Below are 25,674 nucleotides of genomic sequence, written 5' to 3'. Positions count from 1 at the left end.
AAAAAAAAAAAAAAAAAAAAAAAAAAAAAAAAACAGTATGCTGCAAGAGACCGAATTTAGAAACCGATATGAGAATCTAGTCTATTAAGCCAGACATTAAATAGAATTGTAAAATGTAAATCAATATCAATATTTTTGCTAAATATTTTTGGGTTTAGAAAGCATAGCATTTGTTCAGAAAAATAAGTTATTTGTGTTAACTAGTGTTGGGTTTATTTTTTAATGAATTAAGAATTTGAAATTATTTTTAAATTTTAATTTGTATTACAGTAAATATGAATGTATATCAGTACATATGAAACATATAAAACACATATCAGCACAATAAAAGCCTTTTGATCTCCATTGATTTTGAGGAGTGTAAAAGGTTTCTGAGACGAAAAGCGTTGCAAGCTTGTGCTCTAGAAAACCATGGATAGAATGCTTCTTTTCAACTCCTCTTCATTATTGTTTTCTCTTTTGAAATTTTCTTGCTAGCATTCTCCTTCCTGTGTCAGTACAGCCCTTTGTTCTTCTTTGGTCTACCCCTCTCTTTTACATCCTGGTTCTCTTAACAGTGGCCTGCCAGGCGGTTCCTCTGGATTGAGAATTTACTTCCATATCCCATTCTCCAAATCCAGACATCAGTCTCTGATGCTAAAACTATACTTCCTGCAACTGCGGGACTACCCAGATCTCTGTCCTTGCCCTTAACAAATACATTTCCATCTCCACAAAATCAGGCTCTTTTTCTTTACCTGCTGTGTGACCTGTGTTAACCTGATCATCTCCAAGGGCCTTTTCAGTTCTGTATTTTTACTGTCTGCAGCTAATATGTCTGCTTCTGTCTAAATTTCAGATGTTGTTCTCCGCCAGTAGAGAAACTGGGAGGCCAAGGCGGGCAGATCACGAGGTCAGGAGATGGAGACCATCCTGGCTAACATGGCGAAACCCCATCTCTACTAAAAATACAAAAAAAAAAAAAAAAAAAAAATACCCAGGCGTTGTGGTGGGCGCCTGTAGTCCCAGCTACTCTGGAGGCTGAGGCAGGAGAATGACGTGAACCCGAGAGACAGCTTGCAGGGAGGCAGAGCTTGCAGTGAGCCGAGATCACGCCACTGCACTCCAGCTGGGGCAACAGAGCGAGACTCTGTCTTAAAGAAAAAAAAATCCAGATTTTGACAAATTAAAAATAAATGTATATTTTCAAGTAATGTTTGAACTTAAATATTTCTGCAGAAGCATTGCCTATTTTTGGTGAATCTCTAGGAGTAAAATACACCTACCAATAGGGCTGAATGTGTGCACACTGAGTATAGGAAGCTGCTTTGGGATATGGGGAATCTGGTGCTTTGTAAATCAAACTTTGCAAATCAAACTACTTATGTGAAACTCCATTCTTTCCCTCTTAATTGCAATGACATAAGGCTTTTGTTGAACTTGTTGGTTTTAGGTAATGGGTGATCAGGACTTCCAAGCTTTTTGTGTATTGTAACATGTAACTGAAGGACTGTTATCCTATATTTATTGTTAAAGTTGTTTTCCAAAGTCTCATGCCTTTGAAGTATTGTTTCTAAAACTTCTCATGCTGTTTACTTGTCCAACAGGCTCACAATTTCTTCCTGTAACTTATCCCAGTGCTCACACATTATGCCCAGAAGAGCGTAATGTCATCTTTAAGTATGATTATCTCTATGAAATTATTTTTAAACAGATTACTTTATTAAAAAATATTACATGAGATTAATCCCTGAAGTTGGTTGAGAATGGAGGTAGGGGGGAAAAAAGATTCTCATCATTTAAAGTTTTCCACTCAGGTGATTCCCCATTCCCTGTTGTTTTGAAATTAAATTTTAAAAAAAATTCTCAGAGGTTTTTGAGAGAGCAAATTGTCTGTTGTTGTATTTTTTTCTAATAGATACACTGTCATGTGGGTTTTTTTTAACCAAAAAAAAAAAAAAAAAACAACCAAACAAAAAAATAACAAATAAAAAACCCTCTTGCTGTAACTTGCCCCTGGTGTTCCTTAATTGTATTGCAGCTGTACAAAGATTAGATTAAGGGCAGTAGAATTTCCTGAGGAAACTATCTTGTTTTTAATTCCCTCACTGTGTCTGCCTCCTCATTTCAGAGTCTGGCAATTTCAGGATAGCAGACCAAAAAGTACTTAATTCATGAGTGCTTTTTATTAGCATATGGCTTCATAATTATTACCTAAAGACCCAGAGTAAAATACTGATAAACCAAGTTCACCCCCATGTGTTACTGTTGCTTATGCTCTTTTCCTATAAAAGGCTCTGAGAATTATTGCTTTGAGAGAGTATTGTGTTCTCTTAACTTAAAAGTATTTTAAAATTATTTCATGGTGTTGTTTTCTTTAACAAATGTATTCTCATTTGAGTGTGTCTAATGCATATATTTAAAATAAGAAGAAAGGAGAACCTAAGCACATCCTATGAGTTTTTCATCTACTATTCCAGTTGAAGAGAATTACTCCCATCTGTTCTTGACACTTTTGTTGATTCCATTAGTATCTAATAATATGTCTGTGGTATTAAATCAAATTGGTCTTCTATGAAAGATTTCAAAATTCAGCATGTCAGTTCCTTCTTAAGAAGATGTTCAGGTGCTCCTGTTTTCAATAATATGGTAGATTAGTCACACAGAATAATCTTCCCAAGTGCCGGAAGTGGTGGAAGTAACTAAATTGCTGGAAAAATATTTTAAAATGTGTATAACATCATTCCAAATGCATTCCTGAACTTTCAGGAAATCAGTGAATTTTAAAAGCCCCCCAAAATTCTAACGATACCAGGAAACCAGATCAGCAAGCCCCAAGGCTGGTTTTTATCTTGTGGATGACTACCCATCTCTAGTTATCTCGAGCTTCCATGGTGGTATGAGGGGTATGAGAGAGGGGAGATAAAAGACAGCATGTTCCCAAGATAGTGAACATAATAAGAGATGACCCCATAGACACTGGACTCACAGGAAAAGTGAGGATTAGAACTAAACACTCCCAGTAAAAGTAAGAATTAGAACTAAACCTTGCTATGCAAAGGGGATACTGAAAAAAATTCACATCAAGTGCCAAGTGGAGAAAAAGATTCTTCTTTGATTTTCGATAATCCCAAACTAGCCCTTGCAGTGGGCTTGAGATCCGAATTCACACTACCTGGGTGATTCACATAGACATATATGAAACTTTACACCCATCAATGGCAGAATCCTGTTTTTTCAGAACACATGGAACATTCATGAAAATTGATCCCATGCCATATCCATAAATTTAACTTCAACATATTGCAACGGATTGTTATATAACTCATCTCCTTTGACCTCGGTGAAATTAAATTGAATATTAATAACAAAGAATTACTAGAAAAACTAAGTATGTTTGGAAATTGTACAATTGTGTGCAAAAATTGTATATATGTGTATGTGCATACATATATATGTGTGTATACATAAACATAGATATATGTGTGTGAATATATACACACATATACACTTATATCAGTGGTTGAAGATAATGTGGTAATAGAGATATGGACTCTAAATATGTGGGCATATGGGATTACTTAAAATTGTGTTGTGGTAACAAATGGAATTTGGAAAATACAGAAGCATAATTTAAATGTATTCCCCTCAAAATCAATATATATTAAATTTTGATAGTAAATATATGTGTATGAATTTATATATTCATAAGTGAATAAATAGTACTTTCAAATGTAAAAGTGAAAGAAAAAAACAACTATTTACTTATATGATTTAGAATTTTCATTTTAAAATATACAACTAAAAAATTTTTTTTCTTTTTTTGAGACCGAGTCTCACTCTGTTGCCCAGGCTAGAGTGCAGTGGTGGGATCTTGCCTCACTGCAACCTCCGCCTCCTGGGTTCAAGTGATTCTCTTGCCTCAGCCTCCTGAGCAGCTGGAATTACAGGTGCCCACCACCATGCCCAGCTAATTTTTGTATGTTTAGTAGAGACAGGGTTTCACCATGTTGGCCAGGCTGGTCTCGAACTCCTGACCTCAGGTGATCCACCCGCCTTGGCGTCCAAAGTGCTGGGATTACAGGCGTGAGCCACCGCATCCAGCAATAACTAAAACATTTTCAGTATATAAAATCACTTTATTTTACAGTACTTGTTTCTCCAAATATTTTAATTTTAGTGAATAATTCGTTGAGAATGAGATAGTCGGTTGTTTCATATTCTGAAGGTTTACTGGTAAATTATTCATAAGAAATATAGGCTTTTACAAGTTTTCTGAAAAATTTATACATTAAAACTCAGACATGAGACTATAAATTTATAAATTCTATGAATGATTCCTTGGGACTACTTGAATATTCAATTTTAGAAAGCAAAATTCATGTCTCTACTAATCAGTGTAGAATGAATTTAAAATTTCCCAACATACCCCTTGGAGAATAAGTCATAATGATTTTGATATTTTTTAGCAAATTACTGTGATTTTTTTAATTAAAACCCTCTGTTGTGTTATTCTTATTGTATGTAAATGTGCACACTGAAGTGGAGAAGAAGGGGGATGCATGGTGAGTTACCAGTGACCTGCATGGCTGTCGGAAAGTGATTTATGAAGTAGAAGACCTTGAAGTAAATTTACTGCTATGATAGTAATGACCTACTTATTGCAAATAAATGTAGAAAATAAAACAAAGTATAATAGAAATTACCAATTGCCAGCCCACGGTAGTTACCCTAAACTTAAAATATTATACTTGGTACCCCAGTACTTAGTAGGTGCCAAATAAAATTTTTTGGATGAATGAAAAGATGTTTGCATGCTTGCAAAAAGACTAATCTATAGTTGAAGCATTTGCACTCCTCAGAATTTTTAAGAAGGAAAGAGACGAACAGAGAGATTGAGAGAAAGAGAGACAGAGAGAAAGAAGGATAAAGAAGAACTTTCCAAATGAATAGAGTTTTCCATCTAATGAGAAATCCAGAGTGTGCTCCTCCTGCCACAAATCCTGATTCTTTCATTTGACCATTTCCATTCCATTTTTTTTTTCTCTTAATGAATAGTGAGAATTTCTACAAACTTATTGGGGCTTACTATGTACTAAACAGAGGAAAAAATTAAGAGGAATTGGAGGTACAGAATATGAGTGTAAAAATTGCAGGAATTTGGTTTTATTTACAAAAATGTGATACATACATGAAAACAGAATGAAAAGAAAACAAGAACAAATAAATATTCTTATTTTTCCACTAATTTTCATTCTACTGTTGGGTAGCATTATATGTTTGTTCATGTATCTCTCCCAATATAGATCACCTTGAAATTTTCAATGTATATATTTTAGATATTTCTATCTTGAGCCACCTTACAGATGTTATAAAGGAAAGTAAGACAACAGTATAAAATGGAAATATTATAAATTAGAATAGACTATGAGAAAACAAAAGTTTCAAAGCTTAAATACTCATATTTGATTGTTTATTATGTGCTAAGTGAGGTTTATGAGTTTAACATATATTAGCTCACTTCATGCTCACAACAACCTGATAGGTTAGATATAATAATTTTTCTTACTTTATAGATAAGAGAAGCACAAAATTAATTTGCCCAAAGTTTTTTTGCTAATAAGTCAGCAGAGTTGAAACAAGACAATTCTGCCTTTGGCTGGGCGTGGCAGCTCACACCTATAATTTCAACACTTTGGGAGGCTGAGGTGGATGGGCCACTTGAGGTTGGGAGCCGGGCCAACATGGTGAAACCCCTTCTGTACTAAAAAAACAAACATTAGCTGGGCATGGTGGTGGGTGCCTGTAGTCCCAGCTACTCAGGAGGCTGAGGCAGGAGAATTGCTTGAACCTGGGAGGCAGAGGTTGCAGTGAGCTGAGATCATGCCACTGCACCCCAGCCTGGGCACTAGAGTGACTCTGTCTCAAAAAAAACAAAAAAAAAAAAGAAAAAGAGAAAAAAAACATAATTCTGCCTTTAATGCATCTTCTGAAAAACTGCTACCAGTGCATCTCTTTTGCATTCACAACACCTAATTCACTCACTTAATTTTTATTGCATGTATAGAACAGTGATGATCATTCTAAGACATTCTAAGAGGCCAATCAGAACCCAGAGGCCAGAGAAATGAGGTGACATAGAAAGGCAGTCAGATGGGTACATGGCAGGGACTGGAATTCCTTCTCCTGACTTCCAGATGTGGGCTCATTTTTCTTCTGAGCAGCCAGTCTGACACATGTTATGAAAATATGTGATTCACATGATAAAACCTTTGTATTTGTGATATTTGTCAAGATACAGTTGTCTGAATGTAGAGAATTATTAAGATCTATTCAAATACAAATGTAATACTAAATAAATAAAACAAGAAACTTATTAGACAATACTTATGAAATCTATGTAACTTGTATCAGCAATGCCTTTCCTATAAAATGAAATATTCAAAATATTCCAAGCTTCTGAATCCAATTAGTATTATTAATATTAATACTCAAATCCAGAGAGTTTCAGTGCTATACTCACCTACGTGGAAAGCCCAGACCTTTTAGGAGTTCTCATTCTTAGAGTATTTCAAGGAATTCCCAATGTTTTACTCAAGTATATGTCCATGTGTTCGCCTATCGTTAGTCACGTGTTACTTATAATCAGCCATCATTCCTCAGTGCCAATCCTTGCCAATTCTCCCCATGCAATGACAAATGTTCTAGAAAAGTGAGGATAATGGCCATTCCCTCTGTGTTGAGCTCGGCTGGGGAAGCCAAATGCTATTTTCTCTCTCAGTATTTCTGTGCTTGAAGTAAAGCTCTATCTATTCTTATACACAGCCATTCTTCTCCCCAGGTACTCACAGGCCGAGAACAATCATTTTGGTTCTATTCCTATGTTGGATTTAATAAGCAAGATGGCTTTTCCTCTTGTGATGAATTTATCTCTCTAGGCATTAAGATATCACGTATTAGATTTAGTCTTGCCTCCTATAAATCACAATGGCAGTTACAAAAGTCTCCCTGTAGCTGAACCCGTAGTTTATCAGAGTAGGGGATAGACACATTGTGAGAAAGTGGAGTTTGGGGGAGATAGGAAATGGGGGTCATCTAATTTCACAGGACAAATTTATCCATTGGCCAGTCCAACCTGGTCAGAGCACCTGTTTACATGTATATGGAACCAAAAAATCCTGATGAAATAGATATCTCCCTCCCCAGTTCTATTGCTGTTGCCAGGCAATTTCTTCACTGATAGTTATTTAAGCACTAGCATAAATTTCCCTGCTTTAAACACATTAGCAAAAATGTGCCAAATATACATTTTCTTGGAGAGAAATCAAGGGACTACTAAGTTTCTTGCAAAAACCATCAAAGTTCAATTTCCCCAGACAGACATTCTTCATAGTCTTGGAAGCAGTCACCTATGTACCTTGTAGGTAAACAGGTAGGCCCTTTGGAAGTGGAAAGGACTTTGTTTTGAGTCTTCCACCTAAATTCATGTCACAGAAAAATTGCTCACCACTTATTAAAATGGTAAAGAAGGTTTTATTCAAGACTATTGCAATAGAGGAGACAGATGGAACACAACTCTGAATACAATATGGACAAGTGGGGATATGTAGCCAATGGGCAAAGAGAGGGAGTCAGTGGATGGGAAATTACTAAGAGGCGATATCAAAGATAGGAGATTCTTTTTTTTTTTTTTTTTGAGAGGGAGTCTCGCTCTGTCGCCCAGGCTGGAGTGCAGTGGCGCAATCTCGGCTCATTGCAAGCTCCGCCTCCCGGTTTCACACCACTCTCCTGCCTCAGCCTCTCGGAGTAGCTGGGACTACAGGCGCCCGCCACCACGCCCAGCTAATTTTTTTGTATTTTTAGTAGAGACAGGGTTTCACCGTGGTCTCGATCTCCCGACCTCGTGATCCGCCCGCCTTGGCCTCCCAAAGTGCTGGGATTACAAGCATGAGCCACCGGGCCCGGCCCTAAAGATAGGAGATTCTTGTTAAAGGCAAGCCAAGGCTGAGGCCTAGTTGAGAAGAGGGCTCAGAAGAGTCAGACAAAAATCTGGATAAGGTGAGAGTCTTTATCAATCCCTGAGAACAATGCTCAGAATGGATGCCACTAACCAGAGTTACATTCAGGCTTTGAGAATCATGCTAGAAAAGTTCGGAAATGTAGAGAGAGGCTGTTTGTTTATTATACTTCCATATTTATTCATCCAAATTGTTCAAGTGCTAACTTTCCAATCAACTCAGTATCAAAATGTCTTAATTTATGACTTTTATAAAGGTCATAAAAGATTCTGAAATAGGAAATTATTTAAATAATATTCAAATAATTTGATAATAATGTCCCTGGATCCTCCCCAAATATTTATGCTCTTATTTATTTTTTCAATGATGGCTACCATCTTACTGCTATCTCCTCTTTTACTATACACTTCTTTTAGTATACTATACGATATGATATGATACGATGTGATATAAGATACAATATGATACCTCTATTCCCTATCTGCACATATAACTTTACCAACTTATCACAGATTTATTAATTTAGAAAAATAATCTGGAAAAAATCTTTTTCATCCTTTATAATCTACTTAGGAAATAGTTTCCATAATTCATAAAATCATGCAACAGCTGAAAAAGGCTTTAATGATCATCTTTTCCAACCCTCTCATTTAGCAGTTTAGGAAACAGAGGTCCAGACCAGTTAGTATTTTAATTAAGTTTGGTAGTTAATACTGAGCTAAAAATAAACACAGAATTCCATATCTTAAGTTTAACATTGATTCTAGTAACAAAAATAGAATTAAGAATTTTTTTAAAGGCTTGGACTAAGCATAATAGAAAATACTAGTTCCTCTTGCTCCTCTCAGAGGAGATAGGTAAGGACTCGTTATCACCATCTTTAGCTATAAAAGAGTTGATATGGTGTCTGAATTAAAGAGTTTCTTGCACTTTGTACATCCTGAGATTTACACTGAATATGTTATTTACCAAGAGTTCTATTCAAATATCAATGGAAATTATAGGAAAAGCCTTAAACCAGAAGTAGAGAGATTTGTAGCTTTTCCCTGAGATTGTCACCAACAAACTGTATGATACTCCAGGTTTCTTAACCTTCCTGATCACAGTCTTCCCAACTGCAAACTAAGAAGAAGATATAATTATTTAGGTTTCTTACAGTTTGAAAATGCTGGCTTTTAATCTTGCAGTAAACTGGATGGAGGTGGGTAAGATAAATATATATAAAGAAAACACCTCACACTGGGTTAGTGTACAGTATGTCCTCAACATAAAGTTTGGGAATTAAGGGAATTATTACCCTTTGTTTCCTGCCCTCCCTTCTTCCCTTCCTTCCTTCCTTCCTTCCTGTACGAGATGGAAGATGCAGAATGGGGAATGATGGGGAGCCTGGGTGGGCAGGTGAGCATCAGTGTTAGTGAGCAGACTGTCTTAGACTCTAGACCACTTACTTGATTAGAATGTTAGGATACACTACTTGGGTCCTAAGGGAAAACAGTATAAAATCAGTTAAAAATTTTAACTAAGAGAAGGAATATTCTCTTTAACAAATCACCAATGTAATCAGTTTTATAGCTTTAATTTTCAAGATTCAAATCTAGACATATTCTCTTTAAAAAAACCCTAAACTTCATGTAGAGCTGATATATCAAATATCTAACAGGAGCATATCAACATGAAATATTAATGAAGAACTGGTAATTAGTGGTTTTTATTCCTCGTTCAGTGGCCTTACTAATTAGCAATCAAATACTTTGACTGAATTATGGCCTCTTTTCTCACCAGTGCCCTCATTCATTAGCCTAAGTATTTAAATCCTTTTTGTGTTCTCAACCTTTATCAACTATGATCTTTCTTTTACAGTGGGATCTAAATATACTTAGAAGACTAAACAATATTTCTAGCCCAAAGCAATGCCCCTGTCTAATTTGAGCAGTTGAGCAAAAATCACAGGCAATAAGTTAGTTCTTGTGTAGAAGCCTTAGTCACTTGAACTTGATTGAAGTGTGTGATGGACTTTTCTTTGCTTGGAGTGCACCATAGTCAATACAGTCAGGATTGGAGAATGCATGTGAATAACAGACAGTTGGGAGGTTTTCACGTTTGGGGAGCAGTTTTCAAAGGCAATGCCACAGTTTCTGAAAGCCACAGAAAAGTTGTGAATGAAACACGGATGATGAGATTGAAGGAGAGACACAACCTGTTCTTTTTCCACTCTGGAATGGGCTGCATTCATACATAACATCTCTGTAAGGTTTAATGACTAAGCAACAACCAGAAAACCCAATACCACATGTTGTGTACGGTGTCACAGGAAAGAGACTGTTAACTGTCTAAAGAGAAAAGGCCTCTTGAGGTGTCTGAAATTGACTTTCTGGAGGAGAGAAAGGAAAAATAAATAAAGTCTCTGAAATGACAAACAGAAAAGATAGTGAGTGCAAGCAAAAATGAACTGGTTTCCCTAACTTCCAGCAAAGTATTTGGGTTGAGGCAACAGTGAACCCCAGCTATGAGAAGGCACAGCAGGTTCTTGAGGTGCTGGGACAGTAATTTCAGAGGGACTTTAAGAAGGGGAGAAATCTTCGAGGACAACCAGAAAGTTCAACCATGACAAAAAGACCTTTTGCCACCTTAAAGCCAGGATGGGCATGTAAAGGAATTGGCACATCGCACTTCCACATATCACAGTATGCAAAAGCATAAGCTCAGGGGCCAGGCTGCTGGATTCGAATCCCAGTTCTGCTCCTTACCAGCTGTGGGACCATGGGCAAATTCCTTAAAATCTCTTTTCTTCAATTTCCTCTCAGAATAGTGCTTGGCACTGTGAGTACATATTCACTACCATTAAAATATCAACAAATGTGTATTGTTTTATATAAACTTATGTTTACTAACAAAACATGACTATGCTGCAAAAGTTCCTGTCTTGTACTTTGGATATTTCCAGGAATGTCAGATAGAAGAAAGGAGACTATATCAAGCAGGATATGGCGTTTATAAAGATCCAAGGAAATGCGTGTGTTTGCGTGTTGCAGGGGGGTGGGGTGGGTAGGATCAACCGCGTGCAACAAATATATCATTCCCTTTTTGCATGAAGTCAAATGGGAAATTTACATAAAAGACATTGTATACAAATTTATTACATAAGTATATTTTTCCACGGGAATATCCTTTCATCGATTCTCAAAAGATTAGGTATTTCGAGCTTACTTGTCCATAAGCATTTTTATAAAGAATATTTTGTCACATACCTACCTTGAGCAACTAATTAAAAGCAATGAATCTTGCTCGTAAGTTAAAATATAGCTTGGTATTCGACTCAGCTATGACTCCCACAGATGTCTGTTGGAATTCTTATTGAAGTGGGAATGGCAGTCAATCCAGCCAGAACCCAGTAAGTCTGTGTGTCCGAAAGGCAGTCTTCCTCTCACTTGCCACAAGCATGTACACTACGTCAACACATCTCTGAATCCCAGTGCAAGAGTTTTCTGGACCCATCAATCTATCACTACCAACAACTTGTTGAAGACTCTTATTTAAAGCCTCAATAAAGATGACTCCTTCCTGCTTTTGCTCCAAATGCAAATCAAGTAGATAAATGTACATAGTATGGCAAATTGAGTTACACTATAGTTGATTCAATACCAAGATTTCTTTCCAAGTATTAAAATGTCATATGCATTTGCTCACACTTCCAGTTATTCTTTCTTTACATCTGTATTGGTTTAATTTTAGTTACATAAAAAACATTTTATTTAAAAAATTCAAGCACAGAAACATTATATTGTAAGAATAAATAGTCCAATTTCACTTTAGGTGAATCTCACTCCCCTCTTCACAGGTAATGAGGGTTAACAGTAAGTAGGTTGCAATTCATTTCAGGTAACTTTTCTTTTTTCTTTTATTTGCTTTTGTCTTTTTTTCTTTTTTCTTCTTTTTGTTTTTACTTTTTAATTTCTTTTTGAGGGAGAGTGCAAACGAAGTTCCTCACTACCACAAATTATGCCATTGGGCTTTCCACATTAGGGGAAGTCACAGGGGTCAGAACATCTAGAGTGCAATGGATAAGCCCGACTCTGGGTAAACCACCTTCATAATCACAATATCTCACCTGCCTAGTAAGTATCCCCAGATCGCCTCCCATGCAATATCTAAGATATATACACATGCATATATTTATATATGTGTGTGTAAATGTATGCACATACATACATATAATTTTGTTTTTAAACACATTTTTTACCAAATGTCATGATTCTATACTTAATATCAGCAATTTGCTTTTTCGACTTTTCAGTATGTGTTGGAGATCTTTCCATGCTGGCATATACATGACTGGTATATATATAAATCTGTGTCATTATTCTACAGTACAAATATACTGGAGTTCAACTACCAATGGATGTGTAGGTTGAGTGTAGTTTTGTTAACTATCAAATCCTTGTATTTGCATCTTTAGGCAAGTGGGGCTTATTTATCTAGAAAAGACATCTAGAGGTAGAATCACTGGCACTAGAAAGACTGCACATTAAATTTTTGTTGGATTCTGAAATTTTTCTCTGCAAAAGGCTGAATCAACTTGATATGGTTTGGCTATGTCCCCACCCAAATCTCATCTTGAAGTGTAATACAAATTATAATCCCCACCTGCCAGAGGAAGGACTTGGTGGGAGGTGAGTGGATCATGGGGGCTGTTTCCCCCATGCTGTTCTCATGATAGTGAGTTCTCATGAGGTCTGATGGTTTCGTAAGTGGCAGTTTACCCCTCTTTCTCTCTCTCACCTGCTGCCATGTAAGACGTGCCTGCTTCACCTGTAATCCCCACATATCAAGGGAGGGAGGTAATTGAATTATGGGAGCAGATTTCCCCATGCTGTTCTCATGATATTGAGTTCTCATGAGATCTGATGGTTTTATAAGATAGTTTTCCCTGCTCTTGCTCACTCTCTCTCACTTGCCACCATGTAAGACATGCCTGCTTCCCCTTCTGCCATAATTATAAGTTTTCTGAGGCCTCCCCAGCCATGCAGAACTATAAGCCAATTAAACCTCTTTCCTTTATAAATTACCCAGTTTCAGAGAAATTCTTTATAGCAGTGTGTAAACGGACTAATACACAACTTGTACACACACCTACAGAGTTATTCAGCACTTGTTTTACATCATCATTACCACCTGTAGAGATTAAGCTTTGTAATTTTTTCTACCATGATGGGAAAAAAATGTATCATTTTATTTTCATTTACATTTTCCTGCTTGCTAATGAAGTTGAGCATCTTTTAAAATGTTTTTAAGCTACTTTTAGTTATTTAGTTCATTGTATAATTTTTTGTTTCATAATTTATGGTCCCTATGAATTACAGTAAATAATCTTTTGAAAGTTACATGTGTAACATATTTTCTCCCAGTCTGTCACTTTTCTTTTATTTATCGTAATTTTATCATTTGAAAGTTTTAAATTTTTATAAAGGTAAATATGACAACTGTCTCCTTTATGAAATCTGAATTTAGGGCTTTCTTAGAAAACCCTTCAAAGCCCTAAATTATAAATGAATATTCTCTTTATTTTCTAAACATAATTTTATATTTCTGTACTTTATATATAATTATTTGGTCAATTTCAAAATAATTTTGTGAGGGTGCAAGGTAGGGCAAAACTTAATTTTATTTCCAAACTGTCAAAAAGTTGTCCCACTACTATTTATTAAATAGCCTATTTGTTCCCCATTAATTTCACCACAGGGTAACATATCACACTGCCTTTGTCACACAGTAAATTTTCTTATGTAGCTGGATCTGATCTTATACTCTTTTTCTGTGCAGTCAAGCTGACTCTTCATGAACACCTGTTTAAGTAGGGTAGGTTTAGCTGCTATACAGCTTTACACCATGTATTTTTTAATGAAATTGAGCAAATGCCACTTTTTGATATTTTCAAAATAGTCTTGGTTATTATTATATTTTACTCTTCAATTAAACTTTAAATTAAACATGTCAAGGTTCACAAAGAGTTCTTTTAAGATTTCATATGGGATTGCATTAAATTTATAGATTAATTTGGGGAGAAATAACATCTTTACAATGTTAAATATTATCTTTCAGGAACATGCTATGCCTCTGCATTTATTTAGGCTGCTTTATATATCCTTCAAAGAGTGTTATATTGTTTTTCATAACAGTCTTTCAGATATTTCGTTAGGTTTAATTCTCCCTGTTTTTTTTTATTTCCGCTGCTATTCTGATTGGGATATTGTTCCATGATATGTTCTAATTGATTATTACCCTATAGGGAGAAATTATTGTGTATTAAATTTTCCTTAGTTTTAATAGTATTTTTCAGTTTATTTTCTTGGGTTTTCTACGTAGGTAATCACATTTTATATAAAATATATGGTAGTTTAATCCTTGCATGACCAATGAATACATGTGTCTGTCCTGTTTATATTTGTCTTTATGAAATTTTGCATAGTAATATTGAGAGTAGATACTATCATATTCTTCCTGACTATATGATAGCCTTTCACAGATAAATAAGACATAATGTCACAGAGTTTCAAATTTCCTGTCATCTGTTTTATTCAGAGGACAGTCATATTTCTATAGCTGAAAAATACTTACGAAAATATGATACTGTGCATAAAAAGCAATGCTTCAAATCATTTTAATCGCCATACATTGTAAGTTCTTCATAAAAGCCACCAAAGCTAAAACACAGTGTGTTCAATAAATTTTTATTAGACGGCCAACTGAAATTATTATAATAATGTAATTCTGGCATAAACTTTGACTATATTTTATTCCATATTATATTTTATCTCATATCGATAGACACAAATGGATATATAACAAATATATAAAATATAATCCCAATAGCAAAATAACCACCATGTAACCACATTCAAATTAAGAATGTCTATGTTTTGATCCATATGCAGAAGAATAAAATTAGACCTCTATCTCTCACCATATACAAAAATCAAATCAAAAAAGATTGAAGACTTAAATCTAAGGCCTCAAACTATGAAACCACTAAAATAAAACACTGGGGAAACTCCCCCAGAACTTTGGACTGGGCAAAGATTTCTTGAGTAATACCCCATGACAAGCACAGGAAATTAACGCAAAACTGGACATATTGGATCACATCAAGTTAAAAAAGCTTCTGCACTGAAAAAGAAACAATCAACGAAGTGAAGGAACAACCCACAGAATGGTAGAAAATATTTGCTGACCATCCATCTGACAAGAGATTAATAACCAGAATACATAAGGAGCTCAAACAACTATATAGAAAAATAAACTAATAATCTTATTTTAAAATGGGCAAAAGATCTTAATAGACATTTGTGTTAGTCCATTTTCACATGGCTATAAAGAACTGCCTGAGACTAGGTAATTTATAAAGGAAAGAGGTTTAATTGTCTGACAGTTTCACATGGCTGGAGAAGCCTCAGGAAACTTACAATTATGGCAGAAGGCAAAGGGGAAGCAAGGCATCCTCTTTACAAGGCAGCAGGAAGGAGAAGTGAACACAGGAGGAACTATCAAACACTTATAAAACCATCAGATCTCATGAGAACTCACTCACTATCACAAAAATAGCATGATGGAAACCACCCCCATGATTCAAATACCTCCACCTGGTCTCTCCCTTGACATGTGAGCATTATGGGGATTACAATTTAAGATGAGATTTTGGGTGTGGACACAGCTAAACCATATCAACATTTCTCAAAAGAAGACATACAAATGGAAAACAATCATATAAAAAATGTGCTCAACATCACTGATAATCAGAAAAATGCAAATAAAATCTACAATGAGATACCATCTCACTCCAGTTAAAATGGCTTATATCCAAAAGACAGGGAATAACAAATGCTGGCAAAGATGTGAAAAAAAGGGAACCCCCATATACTTTTAGTGGGAATGTAATTAGTACAACTACTATAAAGAACAGTTTGGAGGTTCTTCAAAAAATTAAAAGTAGGGTCATACAATACAGGAATCCCACTCCTGTGTATATACCCCAAAAGAAAGCAAATTAGTATATCGAAGAGATGTGTTCACTCCCATGTTTACTGCAGCACTATTCACAATAACCAAGATTTTGAAGCAACCTAAGTGTCCATCAACAGATCAATGGATAAAGAAAATATGGTATTTATACACAATGAAGTACTATTCAGCCATAAAGAAGAATGAGATTCTGTCATTTACAACATCATGGATGGAACTGGAGATCATTATGTTAAGTGATATAAGCCAGGCACAGAAAGAGAAACTTTGCATGTTCTCACGTATTTGTGGGAACTAAACATTAAAACAATTGAACTCATGAAGATAGAGATTAGAACTATGATTCCCAGAGGCTGGGAAGGGTAGTGGTAGGGGTAGGGGGAATGGGGATGGTTAATGGGTACAAAAATATAGCTAAATAGGATGAATAAGATCTAATATCTGATAGAACAACAAAGTGACTATGGTCAACAATAATTTATTGTACATTGTAAAATAAAAGCATATTGGAATGTTTGCAGCATCATAATACATATTTGAGGTGATGGATATCCCATTTTCACTGATCTGATTATTATACATTGTATTTCTGTATCAAAATATTTTAATGTACCTCATAAATATATACACCAACTATGTGCTCAATAAAAATTAAAAATTAAAATTTCTTTAAAAGAATATCTACGTTTTGAGATTTATACAAATGAATTCGTGCTGTATGTAGTCCAAAATATTTTGCCATTCTAGTATTATGTAGGTAAGAGTCATCTTTGTTGTTGCAAATAATTATAGTTCATTTATATGCACTGCTTTTTAATATTCCATTTAAAATTGACTAGTCAATAATTTATTTTTATGTTTGACATTTTAAAAACACTTTTGACTGTTTCTAATTTTCTGCAATATTAAGAATAATGCTATTGAAGTAATTATACATGTATTCTTGCATGTGTGTACGATTTTCTCTAGGACATTCCTTAGAAGTGAAATTTCTAGTGCAAAAAGATTTTGACTACACAAGTTTTATAATGCTTACTATAGATTTATTGGAAGATACATGTTATGCACAAAAGGAAGTTCTCTTTCAGTCCTAATTTGCTAATAGTCTAGCATGAGTAGTTGTTGAATTTCATTAAATGCTTTATCTACAGTGAATATTAGCTATTCATAAAATAATACTATATAATAAACCACCCCAAACTCAACGTCTTAAAGCAATAATTATTTCTACTCATTCATATATCTGTGGGTAGGCTGTAGTTAGCTATTCTAGGCTGGGACCATATGTATTGACTCCAAGTTATAGGTAGGATGTGGTCTGCTCCACACCGCTCTCTTCCTCCCTAAAGTAGCAGGCTAGCTGATAAAAGTTCATTTTGTGGCAATGGCAGAAACACAAGAGTCTCGTTTGGTATCAAAGTCATTGACCTCATAGACAGAACACGTAATCATAACATTAAGTGGTAAGATAACTCAGCTGCAAAACTGTCAAGGCCGATTGTTTTCTTTGTTGAAAATGTTTTAATCTATTGATTGATCAATATATTTAATGATTGTAGGAGGATTTAGGCACTTTTTCTTGAGTCAGTTCTGGTAAATTATATTATTTATGGAATTTATTCAGTTTATACATTTTCAAAATCATTGGCCTCAGTTGAGAGGTGCAGCAAGATGGTAGAATAGAAAGCTCCACCTATCATCCCCATCCCTGCATCCCTCACAAGGATACCAAGTTAACAACTATCTACACAGGAAAAGCATAATCATGAGAATGAAAAATCAGGTGAGCATGCATAGAACCTGGCTTTCACTTCATATCCCTGAGAGAGGCACTGAAGAGATAAAAAAGACAGTAAGACAGTTCTGAATTGCCAACACCACTCCTTCCCCACGCCAGGCAGCTGCAGCATGGTGTGAAGAGCCTCTATGGGCACTGGCGGAGAACACAGCAATTCTGAGGCACTGAACTGGACAAGAAAACCAGACAAAGTGAGCTGATGACCACCCATAGAGGAAGAATTTAAATCAGCCCTAGTCAGCAGAGAATCACTTACTTCAGCAGTCCAAACTTGAGTGCCCACAAACCTCACCACCTAGGGCCAAAATGTTCTGTTTCTAAGAAAACTTAAGTCAGTCTAAGCCAAAAGGACTGCAACTCATAGGTAAGTCCTAAGGCTGAACTAGGCCCAAAGACAGTGGACTAGGGAAGCATGTGACCTACTGAGACACCAGTTGGGGTGGCTCCAGGAGTGCTGGCAATGCTGGCATCATGCCTCCCCTAACTCCAGGCACAGCTCAGTTGGGTGCTTTAAAAGACGCCTTCCTTCTGCTTGAGGAGAGGAGAAGGAAGGAGTGGGGAGGACTTTGTCTTGCATCTTAGATACCAGCTCAACTACAGCAGGATAGGGCATCAGTCAGAGTCATGAGGCCCCCATTTCAGGTGCTAGCTCACAGATGACATTTTTAGACATACCTTGGGCCAGAAAGGAACCTGTTCCTTGAAGGAAAAGACCCAGTCCCGCCAGCATTCATCACTTACTAAATGAAGGACCCCTGGGCCCTGAGTAACCAGTAGTGATACCTGGGTGCTACATCAAGGGCCTTGGTGAGCCCCTGAGACTTGCTGGCTTCAGGTGAGACTCAGTAAATAATCAGCTGCGGTGGCTATGGGGCGAAACTCCTTCTCTCTGAGACAAGCAGAGGGAAAAGCAAAGGGGACTTTGTTTTTCACCTTAGGTACCATCATAGCCACAGCGGGTAGAGTACCAAGCAAGGTCATGGGGTCCCTAATTCCAGGACTTGACTCGTGGACAGCATTTTTGGAGCTGCCCTAAGCCACAGGGGAGACCACTGCCCTGAAGGGTGAGTTTTGGGCCAGGCAGTATTCATGACAAGCTAACTTAAGAGACCATGGGCCTCAAGGGAACATCAGAGGAAGTCTGGCCGTACTCCTCATGGCCTAAGGTGGTGACGGCTATGGGGTGAGCCTCCTCTGCCTTTGGAAAGGGGAAGGAAGAATGAGAAGAAATGTATGTTGTGTTTTGAATGCTAGCTCAGCCACAATACAATAGAATATGAGATAGACTTCTATCTAATCTTGTCCAAGACCATCAAGGCGATACCTCTACAAGTCTGCAAGAACCACAGTGTTACTGGGTTTGGGATACTCCTTAAAGCAGAAACTGCTTAGATCACAACACTCAAGTTCTTTCAATAATTTGTGAAAAGCCTTCCCAAAAGGACAGCTATAAATAAGCCCAGATGGTGAAAACTACAATAAATATCTAACTCTTTAATTCCCAGACACTGAAGAACATCTAGTAGCATCAACACTATCCAGGAAAACATGACCCTACCAAATGAATGAACCAAATAAGGCACCAGGGAACGATCCTGGAGTAACAGAGATATGTCACCTTTTAAACAGAGAATTCAAAGTAACTGTGTCGAGGAAACTCAGAGATATTCAAGATAATGCAGAGAAGGAATTCAGAATTCCATCAGCTAAATTTAACAAAGAGATTGAAGTAATGAAAAAAAATCAAGCAGAAATTCTGGAACTGAAAAATACCATTGGCATACTGAAGAATACATCAGAGTACTCCAGTAGCAGAATCAATCAAGCAGAAGAAAAAAAATAGTGAGCTTGAAGACAGGCTATTTGAAAATACACAGAGAAGACAAAAGAAAAAAGGAATAAAAACAATGAAGCATGCCTACATGATCTAGAAAATAGCCTCAGAGGGCCAAATCTAAGAGTTATTGACCATATAGAGGGGACAGAGAAAAAGATAGAGGTATAAAGTTTACTCAAAGGGATAATAACAGAGAACTTCCCAAACTGAAAGAAAAATATCAATATCCAAGTACGAGAAGGTTATAGAACATGATGCAGATTTAATCCAAAGATGACTACCTCAAGGCATTTAATAGTCAAAACTCCTGAAAGCTAACGATAAAGAATTCTAAAAGCAACAAGAGAAAATAAACAAATAGTATATAATGGAGCTCCAGTACATCTGGCAGCAGACTTTTCAGTGGAAACCTTACAGGCCAGAAGAGAGTAGCATGGCATATTGAAAATGCTGAAGGAAAAGAACTTTTACCCTAGAATAATATAACTGGTGAGAATATTCTTCAAACATGAAGGAGAAATAAAGACTTTCCCAGATAAACAAAAGCTGAAGGATTTTATCAATACCAGAGCTGTCCTACAAGAAATGTTAAAGGGAGTACTTCAATTAAAAAGAAAAGGACATTAATGTGCAACAAATAATCATCTGTAGATACAAAACTTACTGGTAGTAGAAAGTACACAGAAAAACAGAGGATATTATAACACTGTAACTGCAATGTGTAAATTACTCTTATCCAAAGTAGAAAGACTAAATGGTGAACCAATAAAAAATCATAAGTACAACAACTTTTCAAGATATAGTCAGTACAATAAGCCATAAATAAAAACAATAAAAAGTTTAAAAGTAGTGGATATGGGGCTGGCGTGGTGGCTCATGCCTGTAATCCCAGCAGTTTGAGAGGCCAATGTGGGTGGATCACCTGAGGTCAGGAGTTTGACACCAGCCTAACCAAACTGGTGAAACCGCATCTCTTCTAAAAATACAAAAATTAGCTAGGCATGGTGGTGGGTGCCTGTAATCCCAGCTACTCAGGAGGCTGAGGCAGGAGAATCACTTGAACCTGGGAGGCAGAAGTGGCAGTGAACCAAGATTGAGCCATTGAACTCCAGCCTGGGTGACAGAGAGAGTCCATGTCAAAAAAACTAAAACTAAAACTAAAATAAAAGACTTAAAGGTGAGACCTAAAACCATAAAAACCCTAGAAGAAAATCTAGGCAATACCATTCAGGACATAGGCATGGGCAAAGACTTCATGACTAAAACACCAAAAGCAATGGCAACAAAAGCCATTGACAAATGGGATCTAATTAAACTAAAGAGCTTCTGCACAGCAAAAGAAACTATTATCAGATTGAACAGGCAACCTACAGAATGAGAGAAAAATTTCACAATCTATCCATCTGACAAAGAGCTAATATCCAGAATCTATAAAGAACTTAAACAAATTTACAAGAGAAAAACAACCTCATCAAAAAGTGGGTGAAGGATATGAACAGACACTTCTCAAAAGAAGACATTTACGCAGCCAACAAAATATGAAAAAAAAAGCTCATAATCAGTGGTCATTAGAGAAATGCAAATCAAAACCACAATGAGATACCATCTCACATCAGTTAGAATGGCAATCATTAAGAAGTCAGGAAACAACAGGTGCTGGAGAGGATGTGGGGGAATAGGAATGCTTTTACACTGTTGATGGGAGTGTAAATTAGTTCAATCATTGTGGAAGACAGTGTGGCAATTTCTCAAGGATCTAGAACCAGAAATACAATTTGACCCAGCAATCCCATTACTGGGTATATACCCAAAGGATTATAAATCCTATAAACACATGCACACATATGTTTTTTGCAGCACTGTTCACAATAGAGACTTGGAACCAATCCAAATGCCCATCAATGATAGACTAGATAAAGAAAATGTGGCACATATACACCATGGAATACTATGCAGTCAAAAAAAAGGATGAGTTCATGTCCTTTGCAGGGACATGGGTGAAGCTGGAAACCATCATACTCAGCAAACTAACACAGGAACAAAAAACCGAACACTGCATGTTCTCACTCATAAGTTGGAGTTGAACAATGAGAACACATGGACACAGGGAGGACAACATCACACACCGGGGCCTGTTGATGGGTGGGAGGCTAGGGGAGGGATAGCATTAGGAGAAATACCTAATGTAGATGACGAGTTGATCAGTGCAGCAAACCACCATGGCACATGTATACCTATGTAACAAACCTGCACGTTCTGCAAAAGTATCCCAGAACTTAAAGTATCATAAAAATAAAAAAGTTTAAAAAGAAAGTAGTGGGGATGAAGTTATGGTGACTATTTATTAGTTTTCTTTCTGCTTGTTCATTTGTTTATGCAAATAGTGTTAAGTAGTTATCGGGTTAAAATAATAAGTTATAAGAGAGTATTTGAAAGCCTCATGGTAACCTCAAACCAAAAAACATACAATGCATACACACACACACACACACACACACACAAAGGAAGAAACTAAATAATATCACCAGAGAAAATCATCTTTACTAGAAGAAGACAGAAATGAGAGAAAGAAGACCAGAAAACAAATAACAAAATGGCAGCAATAACTTCTCATTTATCAATAATAACATTAAATGTAAATGGACTAAACCCTTGAATCAAAAGACAGAGATGGGTGAAATGGATGAAAAAACAAGAGCCATTGATCTGTTGCCTACAAGAAACACACTCCACATATAAAGACACACATAGACTGAAAATAAAGGCATGAAAAAAGATTTCCCATGCCAATTGAAACCAAAAAAGAGCAAGATTTGCTATATTCATATGAGACAAAATAGATTTCAAGATAAAAACTACAAGAAAGGACAAAGAAGCTCACTACATAGGATAAAGGGATCAAGTCAGCAAGAAGATATAACAATTTTAAATATATATGCACCCAACACAGGAGCACCCAGGTATATAAAGGAAATATTATTAGAGAGAGATAGGCCCCAATACAATACAATATTAACTGGAGACTTCAACACCCCACTTTCAGCACTAGACAGACCTTCCAGGCAGAAAATCAAGAACAACAACAACAAAAAAAGAAAAACAGTCTTAATCTGTGCTATAGAATAAATGGATCTAAAAGTATTTACAGAATATTTCATCTGAGAGCTTAAGAATACACATTCTTTTCCTTAGCACACGTGGTTCATTCTCAAGAATAGACCATATGTTAGATCACAAAACAAGTCTTAAAACATTTCAAAAAATTAAAATAGCATAAAGCATCTTCTCTGACCACAATGGAATAAAACTAGAAATTAATAGGAGGAATTTAGGGAACTATAGAAGTACATAAAAATTAAATATTATGCTCCTGAATGACCAATGGGTCATTGAAGAAATTAAGAAGGAAATTGAAAAATGTCATGAAACAAATAATAAGGAAGACACAACATATCAAAACCTGTGGGATACAGCCAAAGCAGTACTAACAGGGAAGTTTACAGCTATAAGTGCCTACATCAAAAATAAGAAAAACTTCAAATAAACAATCTAATGATGTATTAAAGAATTAGAAAAGCAAGAGCAAACCAAACCCCAAATTACTAGAAGAAAAGAAATAGCGTAGATCAGAGCAAAAATAAATAAAATTGAAATCGAAAAAAAATACAAAACATCAATGCAACAAAAAGTTGGTTTCTTGAAAACTTAAAGAAAATGGACAAATTTTCAGCCAGACTAAGAAAAAAAGAGACAAGGTCCAAGCAAATACAATCAGAAATGAAAATGGAGACATTACAACTGATACTGCAGAAACTCAAAGGATCATTAGTGGCTACTATGAGCAACTATATGCTGATAACTAGAAAATGGACAAATTCCCAGATATTGCAACCTACCAAGATTGAACCCAGAAGAAATCTAAAACCTGAACACATCAATAACATGTAACAAGATCAAAGATATAATAAAAAGTCTTCCAGTAAAGAAAAGCCCACGACCTGATGGCTTCACTATTGAATTCTACCAAACATTTAAAGAACTAATACCAATCCTACTCAAAATTTTCCAAAAAATGGAGGAGGAAGGAATATTTTCAAAGTCATTCTATGAGGCCAGGATTACCCAGATAGCAAAACCAGAAAAAGATACATAAAAAAAGAAAGAAAGAAAACTACAGGCCATTATCTCTGATAAATATTGATGCAAAAGTCCTCAACAAAATACTAGCAAACCAAATTCAGCAATACATTAGAGAAATCATTCATCATGACCAAGATGGACTTATCCCTGGGATGCAAGCATAGTTTAACATATGCAAATCAATCAATGTGATACACAATGTTAATCAAATGAGGGATAAAAACCATATGATCATTTCAATTGATGCTGGAAAAGCATTTGATCAAATTTACTATTGCTTCATGATAAAAACTGTCAACAAACTGGGTATAGAAGGAACATACCTCAATATAATAAAATTCATATATGACAGGCCCACAGCTAGTATTACACTGAATGAGGAGAAACTGAAAGCCTTTCCTTTAAGATCTGGAACACAACAAGGATGCCCACTGTCACCACTGTTACTCAACATAGTACTGGAAGTTCTATCTAGAGCAATCAAAAAAGAGAAAGATATAAAGGGCATCCAAATTGAAAGGAAGAAGTCAAATTATCCTTGTTTGCTGATGATGTAAACTTGTATTTGGAAAAACCTAGACTCCACGAGAAAACTACTAGAACAGATAAACAAATAAGTAAAGTTGCAGGATACAAAATCAACACACAAAAATCAGTAGCATTTCTATATGCCAACAATGAAAAATGTGAGAAAGAAATCGAAAACAGTAATCCCATTTACAATAGCCACACATAAAATTAAATACCTTGGAACTAACCAAACAAGTGAATGATCTCTATAATAAAAACTATAAAACCCTGATGAAGGAATTGAAGAGGACACCAAAAAAATGGAAAAATATTCTATGTTCATAGATGGGAAGAATGAATATTGTTAAAATGTCCATGCTATCCAACACAATCTACAGATTCAATGCAATCTCTATCAAAATACCAATGACATTCTTCAAATAAATAGAAAAGAAAATTATAAAATGCATGTGGAACCATGAAAGACCCAGAATAATCAAAGCTATCCTAAGCAAAAAGAACAAAATTGGAGGAATCACATTATGTGACTTCAAATTATGCTACAGAACTATATAGTAAACAAAACAACACGGTACTGGCATAAAAACAGACCACATAGGCCAATGTAACAGAATTCTAACTTCTTAAGATGGATTCTGTTTCTCTTCTAACATAAGCATCTGCAGCTATACATTTCCCTTTAAGAAGCCTTTTCATTGCATCCCATGTTTTACATGCAATATTTTTAGTTTTTATATTTATTATAAGTACTTATGATTTTCATTATGATTTCTATTTTCACCATAAATTATTTGAAACTGTGTATGTTTTCTTAATTTTATTTTTTACTTTTAAATTCATTGCATAAATACCAGATAATGTAGTCTGTATATAATAATTTTATGCAAGTTATTGAGATCTGCTTTTGGCTTGATTTGTGGTCAGTTTCTTTGTATGTTCTACTATGTGCTTGTTTCACTATGTACTTTTTCCTTGATTTGTGGTTAGTTTCTATATATGTTCTACTCTGTTCTCTAATTTGTGAGGTGCTATGTTTTAAAATATTTCTTAAAAGTTTGTTATCTGTGTCACTTAAATTTTTGTCTTTACTGATTTTTGACCACTGGTTCTATCCATAATGAGAAACTATGTTTATCAATAGTGGAGAGGAGTAGATTGACATCTCCCAGTAGTAAAGATCTGTCCTCTTCTTTCTGTATTATTATCCATTTTTGCCAATTTTTTTATTTTAGTAAAATATATACATAAAATAAAATTAGCCAATTAGCAATTTTATATATATATAATATATATTTTATATATATATATATATAATATATATTTTTTATATATATATATATATATATATGATTCAA

General features: G+C 35.5%; 1 protein-coding gene and 1 non-coding gene across 5 annotated transcripts in view; both read right to left on the bottom strand.

Moving 5' to 3' along the window:
• The window catches only part of LOC116463091 (laforin), a 358,522-nt gene that overhangs the window by 95,971 nt on the left and 236,877 nt on the right, over positions 1-25,674 (bottom strand). The gene's annotated exons all lie outside the window — the stretch shown is intronic.
• Positions 11,957-12,120, bottom strand: LOC116463112 (U1 spliceosomal RNA). The gene has a single exon (XR_004246572.1). It is a non-coding gene; the product is annotated as a U1 spliceosomal RNA (small nuclear RNA).

This window comes from Hylobates moloch, unplaced genomic scaffold (genome assembly GCF_009828535.3).
Source record: "Hylobates moloch isolate HMO894 unplaced genomic scaffold, HMol_V3 SCAFFOLD_27, whole genome shotgun sequence".
NCBI classification, from domain to species: domain Eukaryota; kingdom Metazoa; phylum Chordata; class Mammalia; order Primates; family Hylobatidae; genus Hylobates; species Hylobates moloch.
This window is presented reverse-complemented; position numbering and strand designations above follow the sequence as displayed.